The sequence below is a fragment of the Canis lupus genome, chromosome 24, assembly GCF_048164855.1.
Source record: "Canis lupus baileyi chromosome 24, mCanLup2.hap1, whole genome shotgun sequence".
Classification (NCBI taxonomy): Eukaryota; Metazoa; Chordata; class Mammalia; order Carnivora; family Canidae; genus Canis; species Canis lupus.
Window position 1 is genome coordinate 45,314,164 of NC_132861.1, and position 20,500 is coordinate 45,334,663.

The 20,500-nt window shown below is 52.5% G+C and overlaps 3 long non-coding RNA genes across 3 annotated transcripts; 2 read left to right on the forward strand and 1 right to left on the reverse strand.

The window, feature by feature from the left end:
- The first annotated feature begins 205 nt into the window (after positions 1-205).
- LOC140616184 (uncharacterized) lies at positions 206-2,481 on the forward strand. The gene is made up of 2 exons (XR_012016719.1): positions 206-722; positions 2,282-2,481. It is a non-coding gene; the product is annotated as an uncharacterized lncRNA (long non-coding RNA).
- A 6,074-nt stretch (positions 2,482-8,555) lies between these two features.
- Positions 8,556-10,436, forward strand: LOC140616189 (uncharacterized). The gene is made up of 2 exons (XR_012016724.1): positions 8,556-9,791; positions 10,251-10,436. It is a non-coding gene; the product is annotated as an uncharacterized lncRNA (long non-coding RNA).
- LOC140616190 (uncharacterized) lies at positions 8,857-12,827 on the reverse strand. The gene is made up of 2 exons (XR_012016725.1): positions 12,425-12,827; positions 8,857-10,399 (listed from the first exon to the last, which is right to left on the reverse strand). It is a non-coding gene; the product is annotated as an uncharacterized lncRNA (long non-coding RNA).
- Positions 12,828-20,500: the final 7,673 nt, after the last annotated feature.

Genomic DNA, 20,500 nt, shown 5'->3' on the forward strand with positions numbered 1-20,500 from the left:
AGCGGTTTGGCGCCTGCCTTTGGCCCAGGGCGTGATCCTGGAGACCCGGGATCGAATCCCACATCGGGCCCCCTGTGCATGGAGCCTGCTTCTCCCTCTGCCTATGTCTCTGCCTCTCTCTATTTCTTTCTCTGTGACTATCATAAATAAATAAAAAATTAAAAAAAAAAAAAAAAAAAGAACATGACCTCCAGTCACAGAGCTGCTGGGATACCAGTCTGGCACTACTGGTATGGGACTTTCCCATTAACCTCACCAACAAGGTCCCCTTGTGGACCAAAACCCCTAAGACAAACTCCCCGGAGAGCTGACTCAGTGGACAAAGACAGTGCTGCTTTTCAGATCTGCAATCTACTCGGCTGTATGCCAACGCGTGCTGGAACACGCATCTTCCAGTGAGAATATTCTCCTTGGTCACAAAGCTAAGCTCTCAAGACATGAAACAGGACGAAAGGAAAAAGCTCATGTGGGCTATGATTCTCTTCCTCATGACCAAGGACACAAGTGACAGAGACCAAAGGAAACAATATCTATCTCCGGGAGAAAAAGGATCAATAGAGGCAAGAGTACTCATAACAAATCTTTACCAGAATCACCATACTCAAGGAATGACTTCACACAAATACCGTCTCCTGCTAATCTGCATTTAGAAAAGGAAAGAGGATTCTCACCACTCTCGCTGCCACTGGATCCAACAGGTGGAGATCCAGGAGATCCATCTGGTAAGAATTCTTACCTTCTGCTGGCTCTTGTCAGAGGCCCAAGGCTCTCTCAGCTGCAGCAGCCCTGGAGCAAGCAGTGTCCAGCCAGAGAAGGTCCCTTTGCAGGTCGCCAAACTGTCTGGGTGGGAAAATTTTCCTTCTTTCTAGGTTCTTTGGCTGCTCTAACACCTAAATTGACATAAGATTGATTAATAGGAGAAAAAGAAATCTTATTTTGTACGTACAGGGGCCCCATAAAAGTATGAGACCCAAAGGCAGTCAGGCAACTGAGGCTCACATGCCATCCTGAACAAGGAAAGAGATGGGCCTGGGGCTTCAAAAAGGAGGAGGGCAATTTGCAGGAAGATGAGATGAACAGATGTTTGCTAAGCAGATGTTGGCCTTGTCATGTGGGGACGTCTTTCAGATTAAAAAAAAAGTTATCTCTGGTAATAGCTCTTTCTGGGCCAGGCTCCCCATCTGAATTCTTTTAGGCAATTAAGGGAGAGATAAAAGTTTTTCTTAAATCTGCTGGGACTTAATTGCCTTCAGGTCAAAATAATCTACATGCCAAAGTGGCACATTTTGGGGTGACATATTCTGTTCCCCTCCACCTAAAAAAGGTGGAGAAACTGCTATCTTCAATTCATTTCCTCTTATAATCAGACCTGGTTATAATTCCAAATTTTATAAAGTAGCCATGGAGCCATTTGGAAGATTCTGGAATAAAGGGCAATATGCTAGTCCGTGGGGATTTCTGTTTCTGCCAGCCTGTTTTTCTTCACGGCAACAACTGGACTTTTACACCGGAAACTTTTCTAAGCCCTTTCAATATATAAACTCATTTAATTCACCAACCCTCTGACAGTTTCTACATTATCCCCATTTAGGAGAGGAAAATGAGGCACAGAGAAAGTGATTTTCCCTGTGAGGGGAGAGCCTAGGCAGTCGAACTGCCGCACAAAGCACAACACTTGCATGGAGGCCAGGCCTCCAGGCACCTGCTCCCATGGCAGATATAAATGCCTTCCTCTCAAGACTCTTGTAAAAGTATAGCCACAGAAGGAATATTATTCAGCCATGAAAAGGAGTAGGAGTACAGATACATGCTACAGCCTTAGTGAACTTGAAAATATTATGCTAAATGAAAGAGACCAAATACAATGAGCACACATTTTGAATTGTATTATTATTTTTTTAAGATTTTACTTATTTATTTATGAGAGACACACAGAGTGAGAGGCAGAGACAGGCAGAGGGAGAAGCAGGCTCCCTGCAGGCAGCCCAATGTAGGACTCGATCCCAGGACCCTGGGACCACGACCTGAGCCAAAGGCAGATGCTCAACTGCTGAGCCATCCAGGCAACTTGGGGTCTGTTTGTATAATGTCCAGAATAGGCAAATCCATAGAGCCAGAAAGCAGATTACTGGAGAGGCTGGAGGAAGGGGCAGATGATGACTGCTGATGAGTCTAGGGTTGCTTTTTGAAGTGATGAGGTACTCTGGAATTTGTGTGGATGACTGCTCAATTTTGTGAATATTAAAACTATTGAAATACATACTTTAAAAATATTTTTTAGGGTGGCCCGGTGGTGCAGCAGTTTAGTGCCGCCTGCAGCCCATGGTGTGATCCTGGAGACCCGGGATCGAGTCCCACGTCGGGCTCCCTGAATGGAGCCTGCTTCTCCCTCTGCCTGTGTCTCTGCCTCTCTCTCTCTGTGTGTGTCGCTCATGAATAAATAAATAAAATAAATTAAAATAAATAAAAATATTTTTTAATTTTTATAAAAGATGCTATTTACTTATTTGAGAGAAAGAGAGGGCAGGAAAAAGGGGCAGAGGGAGAAGGAGATTCCCTACTGGCTAGGGAGACCAATGTGGGGCTCAAACCTAGGACCTTGAGATCATGACCTAAGCTGAAGGTAGATGCTTAACTCACTGAGCCACCCAGTGAATAAATGAGCTCAATGAGCCACTCTCATGAATAAATAAATAAAATATTTTGAAAAAAAAGAAGTAAATTTTACACCCAATGTGAAGCTCAAACTCATGACCCCAAGATAAAGAGTTGCATGCTTTACCAACTGAGCCAGCCAGGTGCCCCTGAGTTACACATACTTTTAAAGGATTAAAGTTTATAGTATATGAGTTAAATGTAAAAAAAAAAAAAAAAAAAAGGTCTAATGAGAGGAATTTTTTTTAAAGATTCTATTCATTTATTTAAAAAAAAAGATTCTATTCATTTATTCATGAGAGACACACACAGAGAGGCAGAGGCACCCACAGAGGGAGAAGCAGGCTCCCCGAGGGGAGCCCAATACAGAACTCGATCCCTGGACCCCAGGATCATGACCTGAGCCAAAGGCAGACATTCAACCACTGAGCCACCCAGGCGTCCCTAATGAGAGGAATATTTAACAATTTAGTACATCAAAACTGGAGAAGAGTTGTAAAATATATCACCCCCAAATATGCCACATCGGCATAAGGATTATTTTGATTGGAAGGCAATTAAGAAGAAACAGATACAAGGGACACCTTGGTGGCTCAGTTGTTGAGTGTCTGCCTTCAGGTCATGATCCTGGGATTGAGTCCTGCATCGGGCTCCCCTGGGGGAGCCTACTTCTCCCTCTGCCTGTGTCTCTGCCTCTCTCTGTCATGAATAAATAAATAAAATATTAAAAAAAAAAAAAAAGATACAAGAAAAACTCTCCCCTCCTCCTATTTGCCTAAAAGCAGAACATAACTTGTAGAGGTGTCCCCACTCCCCTCTCTACCAGGAAGGACAGAAGTTAATCATCAGAGAAAACTCCAGACCCTTACCAGCCTGGAGATGGCACCAGAGGAACCTATATAACAAATCTTGCTAAAACTAATCCTTGTCCACATTAGTTCCCCCATATACATACCTTCCCACAATTTGCCACCCTAGAAACTCAAAGTCCTTTTCCTTTGTCTTGTCACTTCTCTAAAAATGTATTGTTCTTTTGTTAATATGCTACGATAAGCCCAAGTTCTAACCACTCCTTTGAGTTACTCATCACTGGGTGCTTTCGTGTACGTATGATATACTTTTTAATAAACTTGTTTATTTTTCTCTTGGTAATCTGTCTTTGGTAGTCTAATTTATTCAGATAATTTAAGGTGGGTTGAGGAAAGACATTGTTTTTCTTCTATATTCCTACAGAAATCTCCATGGTCTGGCTTTTTTTCTGTGTCTCAGCTCCTATCTCTCCTACCTCTTAGCTCCTATGACCAGCCTTTGTGGACTTATTCAGTTGATCAAGTTTAAAGTGTCTCTTCCCTCTTCAGAGTCTAAGACAAGGCTAGGCCCACCTGAGGCATCCCTGCATCCAGGAAGCCTTCCTGGTCTTCTGCCTAAGGCAGGGCCACTGACACCTTATATTGCACCATACCATCCTACACTCCCCACCATGGTCATTTGCTCAGTGTCTGGCCTCCTCAATAAACTCTAGGCTCCATGAAAGCAAGGATGGGTTGTTTTGTTTACTATTCTATCCCCTGCCACCAGTACTGAAACAGAAGCAGCACTTACAAATCCTTTGAGTAGAGGATCCCTGGGTGGCTCAGCGGTTTGGTACCTGCCTTTGGCCCAGGGCGTGATCCTGGAGCCCTGAGATTGAGTCCCGCATCGGGCTCCTGGCATGGAGCCTGCTTCTCCCCCCCAACCTCTATGTCTACCATAAATAAATAAATCTTTAAATTTAAAAAAAAAATCCTTTGAGTAGAGAACACAGAGAAGCAGGCTCCATGCAGGGAGCCCGTCATGGGTCTCCATCCTGGGTCTCCAGGATCACACTCCAGGCTGCAGCCGGCGCTAAACCACTGTGCCACCGAGGCTGCCCCTTTTGAGTAGTCTTTTATCATTTTTTAAAAAAAATATTTTATTTATTTATTCATGAGAGACACAGAGAGAGAGGCAGAGGGAGAAGTGGGTTCCTCACAGGGAACCTGATGCAGGACTCGATCCCCGGACCTGGAATCACGCTCTGAGTCAAAGGCAGATGCTCAACTGCTGAGCCACCCAGGTGTCCCATATTTTAACATTTTATTTTCATGATGATAAATGTACTCTTTAACCTCCGTCCCCTATTACCCCTTCACCTCACCTCACCTTTGATAACCACCAGTTTGTTCTCTATAATCAAGAGTCTGTTTCTTGGTTTTTCTCTTTTTTTTGCTCATTTATTTATTTATTTATTTATTTTGCTCATTTACTTTTGAAATTCCATATGAGTGAAATCATATGGTATTTGTCCTTCTCTAACAGATTTATTTCACTTAGCATTATACTCTCTAGTTCCACCCATGTCATTGCAAATGGTAAGATTTATTCTCTTTTTTTATGGCTGAATAATATTTCATTTTATATATATAATATATAACATATATATATATATATTCCACTATATATGGATATTATATATCTCGGGTCTCCAGGATCACTCCCTGGGCTGAAGATGGTGCTAAACCACTGAGCCACCCGGGCTGCCATATCCATTCATGTACTGACAGACACTTGGGCTGCTTCCATAATGTGGCTATAAATAATGCCACAATAAATGCAATAAATGCAATAAACATAAGGGTGCATGTATGCCTTTGAATTAGTGTTTTTATATATTTTTTTAAAGATTTTATTTATACATAGAGAGAGAGAGAGAGAGGCAGAGGCACAGGCAGAGGGAGAAGCAGGCTCCATGCAGGGAGCCCAACATGGGACTTGATCCAGGGTCCCCAGGATCAAACCCCGGGCCACAGGTGGTGCTAAACCGCTGCGCCACCGAGGCTGCCCTAGTGTTTTTATATTTGAAGGGTAAATATCCAGTAGTGTGATCACTGGATCTTTGGGTAGTTCTATTGTTAATTTTTTGAGGAACCTCCATACTCTTTTCCACAGTGGCTGCGCCAGTGTGCATTCCCACCAATAGCACAAGGGGATTCCTTTTTCTCCACATCCTCACCAGCACCGGATTCTGAGAAGTCTTGGATGTTTAGGGTAGAACTGAGCACAAGTCTAGGATCTGCAGGGAACTAAATTGTTTTCTCAAAGACAACCAGCTGGTTAATCCTGACACTTCCTTAATACAGAATAGCAACCAGACACAATTGCTGCCACTTACTTGTTGAGCACCTACTACAGTCCAGGCATTTTACAAATATCATCTCCAATCTCCTCCCACAAAACTCTGCTTGGAGTTTCCATATTCTTATCCATGTTGAATATATGAGAACACAGAATCAGGAGATAAGTAACTTGGCAAAGCCACAAGCTAGCATTAAAGTATTTTCTCTTACACGATGTAAGGAAAGGCAATTATCTAGAAAGCTTTTCTCAGTCGCTGGAAGTTTTTTATTTTCTGGGAACATTTTGAAATGCTTAGCAGGAATTTGTGATTCAATAAAGAGAGGGAATAAAAAGACAGGGTATTTCTGTGTGTTCTGTGTGTATAACCTGAAATCACATTCTGGTTCCATTTCCTACTTTTTCCACTTCTAAAACCAAGAGTATAGGGTTTCCTCATACTAATGAATGAAGTAATACTGAATAAGAGCAGGTGACTTCTACTACACGGTAAAAAAACCCAAATTCATTTTGCAAGAAAAGAAACTAATCAAAAAGATAGTCTGTTTTACGCCAGTAAACTAAAAATGGGGCAAGAAGGATTTTGATAAACAGGTGATCCTTAAAGGATTAGTGGCAACGGGAGATGAGCTGGCTGCATAGCCCTCACCTGTTCAGAATAGACAATCTTTCACCAAGCAAGAGAAGCACCTACTGTTCATCAGCTGGGTGTTGGGATCTCTATATTATTAAAGTTTTTAGACATAAAAAGACAAACAGAGACATAACAAATCCCATGGAAGCTGAGGATTTGGAGACTGAGGTTGTAAGGCTGACGCTTCAACTTGGATGAACCATCGCTGCTTCGCTATTAATTGATAAACTTGGCCCAGACTTCAAGTCCTAAATCGCAGCTGCTTCATCTGTAACTCAAGAGTTATGCTGGCCTGCCCTCTCTTAAACTGAGCCTACTCTCATCAGCAAAAAATCACCTTCCTCATAGGTTTAAATAGGCTTGGGAAATTAAAGTTAAGGCAATTAGGACCGGAGAAATTGCTACAGCAGGAAAAAAGAGAGGAAGAATAAGCAGGCTTTTCCTCCTGACTCTGAGAAAGGATCATGAGTCATGTGAATCCTCCAGGATCCCTAGAGGCCAATATTGTAGAATTGGGGTGCTCCTCAGGCATCACCTAGTAGTCTCGTGGCCCTCGCAGGACCAAGCTGCCCCAAGGACAGACAGGAACTGGCACTTCCGGGCCCCTCTGAGCCTTTTCTGTTTGCCAAACCACAACTAACTCTCGTTAATCAAGATGCCATAGGCTGTGTGTAACTTGAACCAAACTTTAAGATTTTATTAGAGAGGGGGAGAGCACGAGGGGAGGGGGGTCTGTTGGTAGAATGGGGTGGTAAGGGAGAGGGGCAAAGGGAGCAGACTCCCTGCTGAGCAGGGAGCCCCCCTGGGGCTGGATCCCAGGACACCAGGATTATGACCTAAAGGGAATGCAGATGCTTAACCCACGGAGCCACACAGCACCCACCCCTGAGCCAAACTTCTTAACGCATAGAAAAAAGCTGGTGGCGAGGGACGCCCGGATGGCTCAGCGCTTGAGCTTCTGCCTTCAGCCCCGGGTGTGATCCTGGAGTCCCGGGATCGAGTCCCATATCAGGCTCCCTGCATGGGGCCTGCTTCTGCCTCCGCCTGTGTCTCTGCCTCCCTCTCTCTCTCTCTCTCTCGAATAAAAAAATAAAATCTTAAAAAAGAAAAAAGCTGGCAGCGACCAGGCCAGTTTATTACATAGCGGTAATGTTGGAAAGTGGGTTTACTGCTTTTCCTACTTTCCTTTAAGTCCTTTTGTGTACTTAACCTCTCCGTATTCATTTCTCCATCTGTACCTGGTTAGGATAATTAGAGCACTTAAAACCAGGTCTGGCACCGTCTTTAGTGAATGCCAGCCATCGTGACCTCTCCTGAAAATTTCTACCAAGAATGTGTATCCTTTGTGTTATGAGAAATATTCTCTTTAAAGATTTTTTATTTTATTCACGAGAGAGAGACACACACACAGAGAGAAGGGCAGAGACACAGGCAGAGGGAGGAGCAGGCTCCTTGCAGGAAGCCCGACGCGGGACTCGATCCCGGGGCCCCAGGATAGCGCCCTGGGCCGAAGGCGGCGCTCAGCCACTGAGCCACGCGGGCTGCTGGAGAAATACTTTTCTAAGGCTGTATTGATTACCGTGTTTAACAAACATCCCTGAACAGGAAAACAAACAAAGAAACAAAACCACCTTTCCTGCATCCGCGTTCTCCCCCCGTTCCCAAACCCACATTCCCGATCTGAACAGCAAGTTGCAAACTGTTGCACCGGCTTGGGGACGGGTCTCTCCCCGTCGCCTTCTACAACCAGTAAGGGCCGCACCGGCCAGCTCCCGCCCCGGAGCGCGCGGCCCCGGGAGTCCGGGCTGCGAGCCGCCCCCCGCGGACGGGCAGAGAAGCAGCTCCTGGCTCCGCCATTAGGGCGCGCGAGGGGAAGAGGGGGCGCCCGGCCCGGCCCGGCCCCCCCCCCCACCGCGGCGGCCACCAGCTCGGCGCCTGCGCGCTGCGCGCCCGCTCCGCCCCACCGCGGCCGGCGAGGCCGTTACGACCGTTGAGGGAGGGGAGGGGAGAGCGGGGAGGGGAGGGGAGAGCGGGGAGGGGAGGGGAGGGCGGGCAGGGGAAGGAGCGCCGCACAGCGCCCCACCCGGCCCGAGCGCGCTGTTCCGGCGAGCCCGGCTCCAGCCCCGGGAGTCCGCTCCAGGCCGCTCCGGACCACTACCCGCTCCGGAGGCGCCGGCCGCGCTCCGTGCTTTCCCTCCAGCCCTTTGTGTCCCGGCGCGCGTCGGGGGGAACGCGGGAACGCGCGCCGTGCTGTGCGCCTGCGCGAGGGGGCGGGACGGCGCGCCCCGCCGGGAGCCGGGAGTGGGCGCTGCTCCGCGCCGACCCGTCCCGCCCCGCCCCCAACCGCCATTTCGTGCTCCGGCGCGCGGGGCCTCCGCATGATGGACGCCCGGAAGCTGGGACAACAAAGGCCCGCGCGCTAGGGCCGCGCGGCCTGCGGATCTTTACGCTGCTCGCAGGGCGAAGATGGCGCCCAGGCGCGGAAGCTGTGCCCGAGTGTGGGGAGACTTGGGCGCGTCTACCTGCGAGCGGGCCCGGCCGCCGTCCTGGGGCGGGGAGGGGCACGCACGGCCTCGTGTGCGCACAGCGCTGGGTGTTCACCTCACCGTGTGTGCACAGCCTCGGGGTACTGCACACGCCCCGGTATCCCCAGACTTGTGTGTGCACCATCCAGCCGCACGAACCGCGGGTTTCCACGTCCAGTGCGCCTGATCCCGAGTATGCTTCCACCCGAGTGTGCGCACAGCTGTGTTGGCGCCGCCTGGCCGTCTACACGGGCCCGTGTGTACGGACACGTGTTCGCACGAACCCTAAATGTGCAGAGGAGCGTGGATTCATGAACCTGGCGAATGCACCAACCTGTGTTTGCCCTTGGGGGTGTGCACACCCACCAGTGTTGCAGACCCACGAGTGCAAGCTCAGCCTCCCGCAGCCTGGAGCACCCGCGAAAACTTACCACGTTTCTGGCCTGTTTTGGAGTTTTGCCTTTGCTGAGTTTACATGCAAAGCATAACCACCTGCCTGCTACTCTATGCTATTCTTAACCTCTCTATTCTTTTCTCCCAGCTCATTGGATTCCTGCTGAGGCCCCCACTTTGCAATGGGGTCACGCAATGACAGTGAGGGGCAGGCGATGAGAGAAACAAAGAAACGAGCAGTAAAGGGCAACACAAGGAAGCTGGGAAGGAGGCCCCTGGCCCGCTACAGTAAGAGAAGCCTCCTGGAGGAAGCCAAGCGCCATGGCCAGGGCCTGGCTACAGATGGAATCGGGGGTCAAGCCCCAGTTTCTGCTCAGGCCTGAGAACTTTGTTCGACGGGACATTCAAACAGGAGATGACACCAAATTCGTGTATGAGGATGGGGTTGAAGCAGAAGAGGCCTGTTTGTGGGGTCTAGGGGGTAATAGAGCAGGGACAGGCTCAGCAGAGAAGTGGCCTCCCCAGGTTGGGAATGGGGTAGAAAAGCAGGATGGGGGACTATGGTCTCCCCTCCTATGTACACTTCCTGCTGTTTCCAGCTCTTCTGTGTTGAGCACACTCCTCGGAGAGACAAACACTCAAGGCTTCAGCACTGACCTTTACTGGCTGGGTGCCTGGCAGGCACCTAAGTCAGCAGAGATGGAGGGAGATACTGCTTGCAGAATACTGCAGGCACAGGGGAAGTAGTTCTTAAACATGGATGTGAGCATTTATGCTGGAGTGACTTTTAAAGTTCCCTAGTCTGCCGTCCTTGTACAGATAAAGTACCATCTCTTGGTGGACCTTTCATATGGTTATGAATGTTTTCTTGTTCCGCTCACTATTCCTAGGTACACCTTAAGGGCATGAAAATACATCACCTCTGGACGCCTTGGGTGCTTTCAGCTAAGGATGTGATCCTGGATGAGTCCCACATTGAGCTCCCTGCATGGAGCCTGCTTCTCCCTCTGCCTATGTCTCTGCTTCTCTCTGTGTGTCTCTAATGAATAAATAAAGAAAAAAAAAGAAAAAGAAAATACATCACCTCTAACATACCTCCGCATTCCGGTTGAGAATCCCTCTACAACTCCCAATATGTGATCATTGTACCCCCATCTGAATGCGTCTCATGATGGAGAATGGGCCACATCAGAGGACGGACTTTTCGGTGAAGCATGTAAAATTTACCTTTATGAGGCCCAGATATTTGTGACCTGAAATGAAGGCTTTTTATTAGGCCACCCAAAAGATACTTTCTGTGCACATGCCGTGTTAGGCCTGTGTTAAAGCTAGGCTTACAACAGTGAAGGGGAGCAAAATATACTACCCCAATTTATGCCTCTTTAGCATACTGATTATTTTAGGCTGGTTATTTTTCGGAAACAGCAGACACAGGTGAAGCTAAACCGAGTAGAAGTTACCCTTTTGTAAGAAACATTTACATTTATAAAGGAAATCTCCATTTGTAAGGGTATCTCCCTCACTGTACCAGGAAGAGGAGGATGACTCTAAATCTGTGGAAACTCTTATCAAAGGAGAGGACAACAATTTAAATCTGTACAACAACCTTAACACTTGTTTACTGTTACTGGCTCCCTACCCCAGCATCTTTTGTCTTTAACTGAAAGTGATAGGCGACGGCTTTGGCCATTTGGGGGGACTTAGTTACTCATGTATACTCCCCCCACCCCAAAAAAAGGACTTTTTAAAAAAATATTTATTCATGAGAGACACAGAAAGAGAGAGGCAGAGGGAGGAGCAGGCTCCATGCAGGGAACCCGACAGGGGACTCGGGACTCGATCCTGAGTCTCCAGGATCACGCCCTGGGCTGAAGGCAGCGCTAAACCGCTGAGCTGCCCATTCATGTATACTTTTGTTCATTTTTTTTCTCTTGTTATTCTGTCTTATATCAATTTAATTATTAGGCCAGCCAAAGAATCTAGAAGGGAAGAAGGGAAAACTTTACCACCCCTGCAGCAGCCAAATTTTCTGCCTCTAGGACCTTATCGATCCAAATCACAGGATGCCAGGTCGAAAGAGCAAATAGCTTCTTCACACTTGATATGATGCTGAAAGTCTACGCAGTGTAGATTACAGCCCCCTGGGCTGTCCCTGTGCATCCTGAATTAAACCTCTAGGGAGGGGGCGCCTGGCTGGCTCAGTCCGTACAGCCAGAGACTCTTGATCTGTGGCTGTAGGCTCGAGCCCCATGTTGGGTGTAAAGATTACTTAAAAATAAAATCTTTGGGGAAAAAAACTCTGGGGAGGTGTGGACTGGATGGGTGCACAACCACCCACCCCCAAACAGAGAGGAGTGACCTTGTCAAACCCAGCCTCCCTCTGTTACCTGCGATAGATACACAGTTGTCCCAGTCCTGGGCATGGTCCATAGTCCTTGCTACTGGGGGTGGGGAGAACTGAGCACATGATTTGGAGCAGGAGGCACTTCATGCAGTTCCTCTGAAGGGGACTATGGGAATGGAGGATGCTCTGGGTTGCCTTTAGGGGTGGGGGTGATCCTGCTGAGCCCTCCTGGCAGCCAACTTCTAGGCAGCTCTGCCTGCCTAGGAGGTGGGGTCTTGGGGATAAATGGCTGTTGTACCAGTGTCACTCAGGCAGGGGTGACACCACCACTTTAATCCACTAGCAGGGCCACAGGCTGGCACTTTCGTCCTAGGAAACCAAGCCTGAGATCTGATCTCAATCAAATCTGTAACCTGAAAGTAGGTGAGGTGCTCCCACCCCCTTTCCTGCTCTGAGCAGGTTGTACTGGATCACTGCTTTGCATTTCACACTTTTCCCACAGGCCAAGGATCTGGGTGATACTATTCTCCCTCCACGGCCCTTTCTTGGAGTATGCTTCAGAGTCCAGCTCCCCGGACCCCAGCCCCTGAGCTGAGGTCCAGAACTGCCGCCTCCGAAGGCACGAGTCCTTGCCCAGGAAACACCTGGTGGGGAATTTCTCTAGCTCCCAAGAGTAAACCACAGAGACCTAGAAGGCACCACCCTTGGGCGGCTTCTTACCTCCCTAGGTCACATTTAAAAGAGGAGGGGTCCCTGGAGAAATGAGACCGTTTGCAGAAGAATAAATGCCACCTTGTGCCTGCCAACTTCTGCAGAGGTCTGTGGGCTTGTTCTGGGCCTGTGTAAATAAATTAATGGAAAAGTCCGGAAGGGAGGCAGTCCGCCCGAGCCTGACCTTGCCCGCCCAGCAGGCAGGTTATACACTGTGTCTTCCCTCCGGGGTGACTGGGAGTCGGGATGCCTCGGGGTCACAATGCAGAGAAGGAACACTTCGCTCTGGACGCCCGGAGAGGGACAGCTGGCCTGGGTGTGCCAGCTTCCAAAGGGCGGGAGGGACTTCATCAGGGAGACCATCCGTCCAGGCGGGCCCCAGGGTCTGAAATGGCCAAGGCGTCCAGGCGGCCCCCAGGGTCTGAAATGGCCAAGGCGGGGTCCCGTCCGCCCCCTCCCCCGCAGGGCAGCCCGGGTCCCCAACGTGGGCCGGGGCGCGGGGGCGGCAGGTTTCCGGCCGGTCCCACCCAGGTCCCACCCAGCCGACTGGCCGGGGCGGGGACCCCCCAACCCCCCCCAACCTTCCCGGCCCCCCCCCCCCCCCCCGCCGGCCTCCCCAGCCCAGCCTGGTCCCGGGTCCGGAGGCGGGCGAGAGGCAGGGGGGAGGCAGAGGGGAGGGGCGGGGGGGGAGCGGGGGGAGGCGGGCTGGAGGCAGGGGGGAGGCGGGCGGGCGGGGAGGGAGCAGGGGGCAGGCGGGCGGGAGGCAGGGGGGAGACAGAGGGGAGGGGCGGGCGGGGGGGAGCAGGGGGGAGGCGGGCGAGAGGCAGCGGGGAGGCGGGAGCGAGCGGGCCGCTGCCCGGAGGCCGCGCCGCCCCGGCGCAAACATTTCCTTATGTGGTGGCTCCGCGGGGCCGGGGCGGCGCCGGGGGCTGCGGGGACGGCGGCCACGCCCGGGGCCTCGCGGCCACCCTGGCCCTCGGCTGGGCCGCCGCGCCGCGCCTGCTGGACGAGACCAAGAGGGGAGGCCCCCGCCCCGCGTGTCCCCCGCAGCGCGTCCCTCGTTCCCCTGAAGGAGGAGCAGACCCTGTGGCGCCCCGACTTGGCCCGCGCTTGTGGGGGCTCCCGGGTCCGGACGAAGAGGGGGCGCGGGGTCCCCCGCCCGCCACCTCCCTGCCCCTCCCCGGCGCAGCCGCCCAGCGCCGCAGCCTCCTTGGCCTTGGGAGCTGCATTTGGGGGTGGAGGGATAGCGGGGCGACGGCGGGGGGATGGCCCAGGGCCGGAGCGGCGAGTGCCTCACTGGAAATGTCGCGGCTCTCGGCGGGCTCCAGGCTCCAGGCTCCAGGCTCCAGGCTGCAGCCCTCCCGAGAGAGCTCGGCCTCAAAACCTGGAGCCCGCGGCTGCCTTCCTGCGGCCAGGGCGTCCCGAGCCTGAGGAGTGCGACCCGGCTCCGACATCCCCACCCCCACCCCCACCCGAGCTTCGCAGGTGTCTGCTCCGACCCCCCAAACTGTCCTGGGGCCTCAGGCCGGCCTCCTCGCCAATTACAGCCTTTGAGCCAACTTTCATAGCTGATAGGGCAGGTTCCCTATGGGATATTTATTAAGTGGGGCTTTTAGCAAGAAGTTTGCCACCCTAGTGAATCTCTAATTGGTCTAATTTCAGAGAGTATAATTCCAGGCTGCATCTGAGAGATAATCCTGGTCTGGGAGGCCTTTGCATGCAGCACCCCACCCCACCCCCCTTACCGGGCTGAAGGAGAAGAAACTGCTTGGCTCTTGGCCCTCCCTGCCGGCTTCCCCGTGACTCCCATCCCTCCTCCTGCAGCCCCAAGATTCTTGGCTCCCTGGGGTCTGTCCCTGAGTCACGGGGTACTCATGCCCAAGCTGCCTTCCCTGGCTCTCCCTGCCCTTTCTACCCAACACCAGAAAATCATTTCTAGGGGTGCCTGGGTGGCTCAGTCAGTTGTCTGCCTTTGGCTCAGGTCATGATCTCAGGGTCCTGAGATCAAGCCCACCTTCACTGGGTTTCCTGGGGGGAGTGGAAGGGAGTCTGCTCCTCCCCGCCTCCCCCCCCCCCCCCCCCCCCCCCCCCCCCGCCGCTCGGGCTATCTCACTCATTCTCATAAATAAAATCTTTAAAAAAATAATTTCCAGCCTCAGAGTCCCCCTCAGCCCCAGCCCACTCACCCATCCTTGTTCAGTGGGACAGTTCCCCAGTTAGAGAACCACTCTTCTATAGGATATAAGGTTCCAGAACCTGAAGTAAAGAATCCTGTCAGGGAGGGACACCTGGCTGGCTTGGTCAGTGGAGCATGCAACTCTTGATCTCAGGGTTATGAGTTTGAGTCCCACATTGGGTGTAGAGATTACTTAAAAATAAAATCTTAAGGGACACCTGGGTGGCTCAGCAGTTGAGCATCTGCCTTCCGCTCAGGGTGTGATCCCAGAGTCCTGGGATCAAGTTCTGCATCAGGCTGCCCACAAGGAGCCTGCTCCTCCCTCTGCCTGTGTCTCTGCCTCACTCTCTGTCTCTGTGTCTCTCATGAATAAATAAATAAAATCTTTTAAAAATAAAATAAAATATTAAAAAAAGAATCCTGTGAGTAAGAGGACAATGGCCATCCTTGCCAGGTGGAGAGACCTCAAGGAATCTGGAGAAGGGAGATGGGGAAAAGCAGGAGACACTGTAACCCATATGCTGGTAAAATGGCCAAATCTTTGAGTATGAAGGGCTCTTGGTGGTCGTCTCTGTCACCTCAACTACCTAAAGCAGACATCTCCCCGACTGCATTTCTGGATTACTTCCAGGGACAGGGAAGGCACTTCTTCAATGTGTTCTGTCTTACATAGATTTGAAATTCTTCTTTAAGATTTTATTTATTTATTTGACACTGAGAGAGAGCACAAGTAGGCTGAGGGGAGGGCAGAGGGAGAGGGAGAAGCACACTTCCCGCTGAGCAGGGAGCTGGATGCGGAGCTCGATCCCAGGACCCTGAGATCATGACCTGAACTGAAGGCAGATGCTTAACCCACGAGCCACCCAGGCACCCTTGAAATCTGTCTTCTTTCATGTCCATCTCATGGTCCTCGTCTGTTCACGTGTTCTGTGAAGGCAGGGTCCCAGGCTCCCAGGAGCGCAGTGGTGTTCAGTGACTATGTTGTCGGAATGAATGGTGAAATAACACTGAAGGTTTGCCAGAGTATCATCCATTCTGGGCTAAGCCACACCAACTTCTCCCACCATTCCATATATGACACTGTTTCCAGAACAGTCTTCATCCTTCCCACCTGGCTCTGTAGTCACCATGTTTCTTCTAAGCAATAGTGTGTCTGTGCAACTACCCTGTGTGGACTGACCCTGGGGCTGCATCTCTCTCAGAAGTTGGTTCTTTGTGTAGCACAACAGGCACTTTTTTTTAAAGATTAATTTATTTTATTTTTTAAAGATTTATTTATTTATTTATGATAAACAGAGAGACAGAGAGAGAGGCAGAGACACAGGAGGAGGGAGAAGCAGGCTCCATGCTGGAAGCCCGATGTGGGACTGGATCCCTGGACTCCAGGATCGCGCCCTGGGCCAAAGGCAGGCGCCAAACCGCTGCGCCACCTAGGGATCCCCAGTTTATTTTTTTTATTTTTTTATTTTTTGGGATCCCCAGTTTAATTTATTTTAATAGAGAGAGTGGGGATCCCTGGGTGGCGCAGCGGTTTGGCGCCTGCCTTTGGCCCAGGGCGCGATCCTGGAGACCCGGGATCAAATCCCACATCGGGCTTCCGGTGCATGGAGCCTGCTTCTCCCTCTGCCTATGTCTCTGCCTCTCTCTCTCTTTCTCTCTCTGTGACTATCATAAATAAATAAAAATTAAAAAAAAAATAGAGAGAGTGTGTGTGAGGATGGGCAGGAGGGGCAGAGGGAGAGGGAAAGAATCTCAAGCTGACTCCACGCTGAGCATGGAGCCCGACACAGGGCTCGATCCCAGGACTCTGAGATCACGACCTGTGCTGAAACCAAGAGTCTGGCACTTAACCTACTGCACCACCCAGGTGCCCCCACAGCTGGAACTTTAACTTTCACAATTTTAGCAAAGGGGAGGACTCTTTGCTACATAAGACAATAATGTCCTGCCCTGGGATGGACCTTTGGTGCCTGCTGGCATCTTAGGAGGCTGGGCTGGGCAACGGGTAGCCTGAGTCCTCCTGGGCTATACCTGCTTATGGGGTCGAGACCCCGATCGTGGGCAAAGAAGATGCTGGAATACGCCCTTTGCTCAGCAAGCAAAACCTGGCTTTGGGGCTCTCACCAAGTCCCCAAGCTAAGACTAGTAATTGGCAGGTCCCTGACCATGGTTGTTAGAGCCCCATAAGGCCCTAGGGCTCCTGGATTCTGCGGGTCAGCTTTGCCCTCCCACAAAGCTGCATGGGTGCAGAGTGAGTAGCTGTGAATAGTGTGGGTTACCGTGTGTTGGTTGGCTGACTCCTAGATGGCTTGGGAGGCAGGGAGCCATCCCAGGCAGTGTCACTTTGGACACCTTGGACACACTTTGGACACCTGTCACCCCCTACTTCCCCTCTGCAGTTTGGGGCCAGGGCAAATTCACACCTCTTGCCATCAGTTCATGGATCTGATGACGGGTGGTGAGAGGAGGCTGGGGCCCTGAGGCTGACTTGGGTGTGCCATGAATCTAGCTGGAATCAGGCCTGGCCTCAACTTCCAGACCAAATGCAGGTAGGAGGTGAAGTCCACCAAGTTCCCCCTGGGGAAGGACCAAGGGCTGCTGCCCAGAGACGTTTTCCTCCCCTGGAGGGACTTTGTGCTACACGGAGTGCCCACCCTCCAAGATGACCTGCAGGCCTCATTCCAGATGGTCAGAGCCAGTGGTGCAGTGGTGGGAGCTCAGGCAGGGCCAGGCCAGTGGAGGAGGGGCAGGCCATGGGGGATCCTGCTGTACCCCACCACCGCAGGATCATTGTGACAGAGAGGAAACCCCAGAAATCAACAGGATCAGTGCAAGACCATAGAAAGGATAATTCCCCCAAGTCTGAGAAGGAAAGTGCAGGAAAGCCCCGTGTGATGGTGACTTTCCTGGTCACAGAGTGCTGCAGGCTCTCAGCTGTCCTGGCCGAGGGCTTCGGGGCATTGGCTCTGTCTTGCTCCAGGGGGATACCAGCTTGGCCCCCATACCCGAGAGCTCACCGGGGTGGCCCAGCTGTGCCAAGGAGAGCAGGACCCACACCCAGACCCCACCCTCACCCTCACATTCCCTGCCCTCCACCCAGCTGTGGTACACACCTTCACTCTATCCCCACCCACATGCTCATGCTCAGAGTCTCGGGTCCTGCCCCAAGCCTTGGAGAGCCTGAGACAGCCTCCTGAACCCCCTTGTGGTCTGTCTACGGGTCTGAGGCAGGCTGCATGTGTAGGGAAAGAGCCCGGGTTCCCAGGGGGCAGGGGTGAGGTCCCGCTCTGAACCTAGCTGGCTGGATGACCTCAGGCAGCTCACTGTGCCCATTGGCCCTCGGTCCTCAGATCCCAGCTTTGGGGGCCCACAGGTAATTGTTCTGATTCTCAGAGAGTAGACCACAGGAGCCTTTCCTAGGTGGGAAGGAACAGCGGGGAGGAGGTCAAGGCCAGAGCTTGGGCGGGAAATGCAAAGGAGAACTCAATATGTAAATCAGTCAGTGTTTGTTCCTTCTCTTCAGACAAGGCCCAGTGAGACCCAGATGCTCCCAAGAGTGCCTGTGGCCTGGCCCCTGGGTGTCTCCACAGAGAGGAGCAGGCCGGGCACCTGGGGGGCACAGTGACATTCACGTGATGGGGACAGGGCCCTGGCTGGAAGCCAGCCTTCCTCTGCCTGAGCCCTGGGCCCTGGTCCCCTGACAAAGGCACAGCACTCTGCCCCTCTGCCATCACTTGTCCCATAGACTATTGGTGGCACCTACCCAGGCTCAGGGGGGAAATGTCTTTCAGTCCAGGGCTAAGTTGGCCCAGTGGGTCTGGTGGCTGATATGACTGAGAAGCTGACTGGCACCCATTATAATAGGGACAGTTGTGGCTTTGGCCAGGCAGGGGTCTCTGCGGGTCAGGCCCCTGAGGCTCTTTCTTGTAGGAAGCACCTTAGGATGTCAAGCTTGGGGTGTTGAGCTTGGGATCCTGCAGCAAAGGGTGGCAGGTACTCAAATGATGCTTATCAGGGTGACACCAGCACTGGGGGGAGGGGTGGCTGTTTCTTGAGGCTGCTGGCCAGGCAGGCAGCTGGGCCACTGGGACCCTAGGGAGACCCAGATGTTGTCTTTTCAGCTCACTGCTTCCCAAAGTAGGAGGGGGACACTGGGGAGGCCACAAGGAGGAGCTGAGGGGGCCCCCAGGGTTTACTAAGGAGCAGTCAGGGAAGGGGGGCCATCTGTTCCCCTGGTTGCAGGCTTCAGGGAGCAAAATGGGCCACTGGGAGGGGCTTCCCAGCATGGGCCTCCAGGGCCACCCTCCAGGCTCACTCCTCCAGAAGCCGGCTTCAGGATCCAGGGATCCTGAGTAGATAGAGGAAGAGGTGGGATTACGGTGGGGAGGAGGACACGAGGCCCCCGGAAAAGAGGGTCAGTCCCCAAGGGAAGATGGGAGGGTCCATCCCCCAGGTCCCGCTCTCTGCCTGCCTGCCTGCTAGGGGGCACCAAAAAGACCTCACACCTAGACCACCAACCAGGCAATTTCAAACCCCCTTCCGGCCCTGGACAAGGACAGAGGGTCCCCATTTTACTGAAACTCTTGTTTTTCACCAAAATCAATGAGTCTCAGTTCTTGAGGGTCCTTGGAGTCCCCCTGAAGAGCTGGATGGGATCCTCAGGAAAGAGGCATCGGAGAGGGGCTTCAGACCTGGGAGACCGTCTCTGGGCACTGTCCTCCAGGGCTCTCACATCGTAGGATCCCGCCACCCCAGCCCTGAGCCAGCTGGAAAGCCCCACTCCCTTCCCGCTCCCCCTCCCTCCTCTTGGCTCCCTCTCCCCACCATCCAAGTCCCAAAGAAGAGAGAGCCCCTCCAGCAGGGCATCCTACTTCCTGCCTCTGTCACCTGCTAAGAGCTCACATTCTGGTCCCCAAAGAGGAAGCAGAGGCGGTCCCCCCCCCCACCCCCCGTGGTTCTGGGCACCGGACTCCATGTATTCGCAGTGTTGGATCCTTCCCGTCAACCCTGAAGCTACCAAGTCCCTACATGTTAGCTGGAGTGCCCTGAGCCCACTGCCCTCTGGGCTCCCTTTCCTCACAGCCACCCTCTTTTTTTTTTTTTTTTTAAGATTTTATTTATTTATTCATGAGAGACAGGCAGGGAGAGGCAGGACACAGGCAGAGGGAGAAGCGGGCTGCCTGCAGGGAGCCCAACGGGACCGATCCCAGGACCCTGGGATCCCGGGATCCCGCCCTGAGCGGAAGGCAACGCTCAACCACTGAGCCCCCCAGCGCCCACAGCCAGCCTCTTGAGAGAGAGGCCCACGCCCGGCCCCACTTCCTCCTCCTTCCCTCATTCCCTAGCCCACAGCCATCCTGAGGCTCAGGCTGGTCTCTGCTGTGCCACGTCGGGGTCACTGTCCTCCAGTCTCTGCTCTCATCAGTGTTCACCTCTCCGGCCCTTCCTGTCCTGCTTCTCAGGGCTTCAGGCAGTTTGGCCGATTTGGGAATCCTGGCGATTTTGAGAAGCCAAATGCACACACGCCCGGGCATTACTCTTCCTGAGGGCGGGGTGGGAACGTTTGGAGGGGCTCAGTCATTTGAGGGCCCAGAATTCCAGGTTCTCACCGCTGCTGCCACTGCTCCCTGCGCCCCCAGCCCTGGACATCTCTGCTCAGAACCCCCCTGGGGCATAAGGGGTGGAGGGGGGCAGCAGATGGATTAACTCCTGGCCTGGCTCCTGGAAGAGATGCTTCGCAGGGCCTGGGACGCCCCCTCCACCGTCCCAGCCTTCCCCTGGTCCCCAAAGCGGCCGGCACCTCTCCCCTTTCCACACATCCCCCTCCACTCCTCTTTTCCCAGAGTGACAGAGGGCTCCCCCAGGTGGCCACATGTGCCAAGGCCGGGGAGTCTGCAAGGACTGGCTTC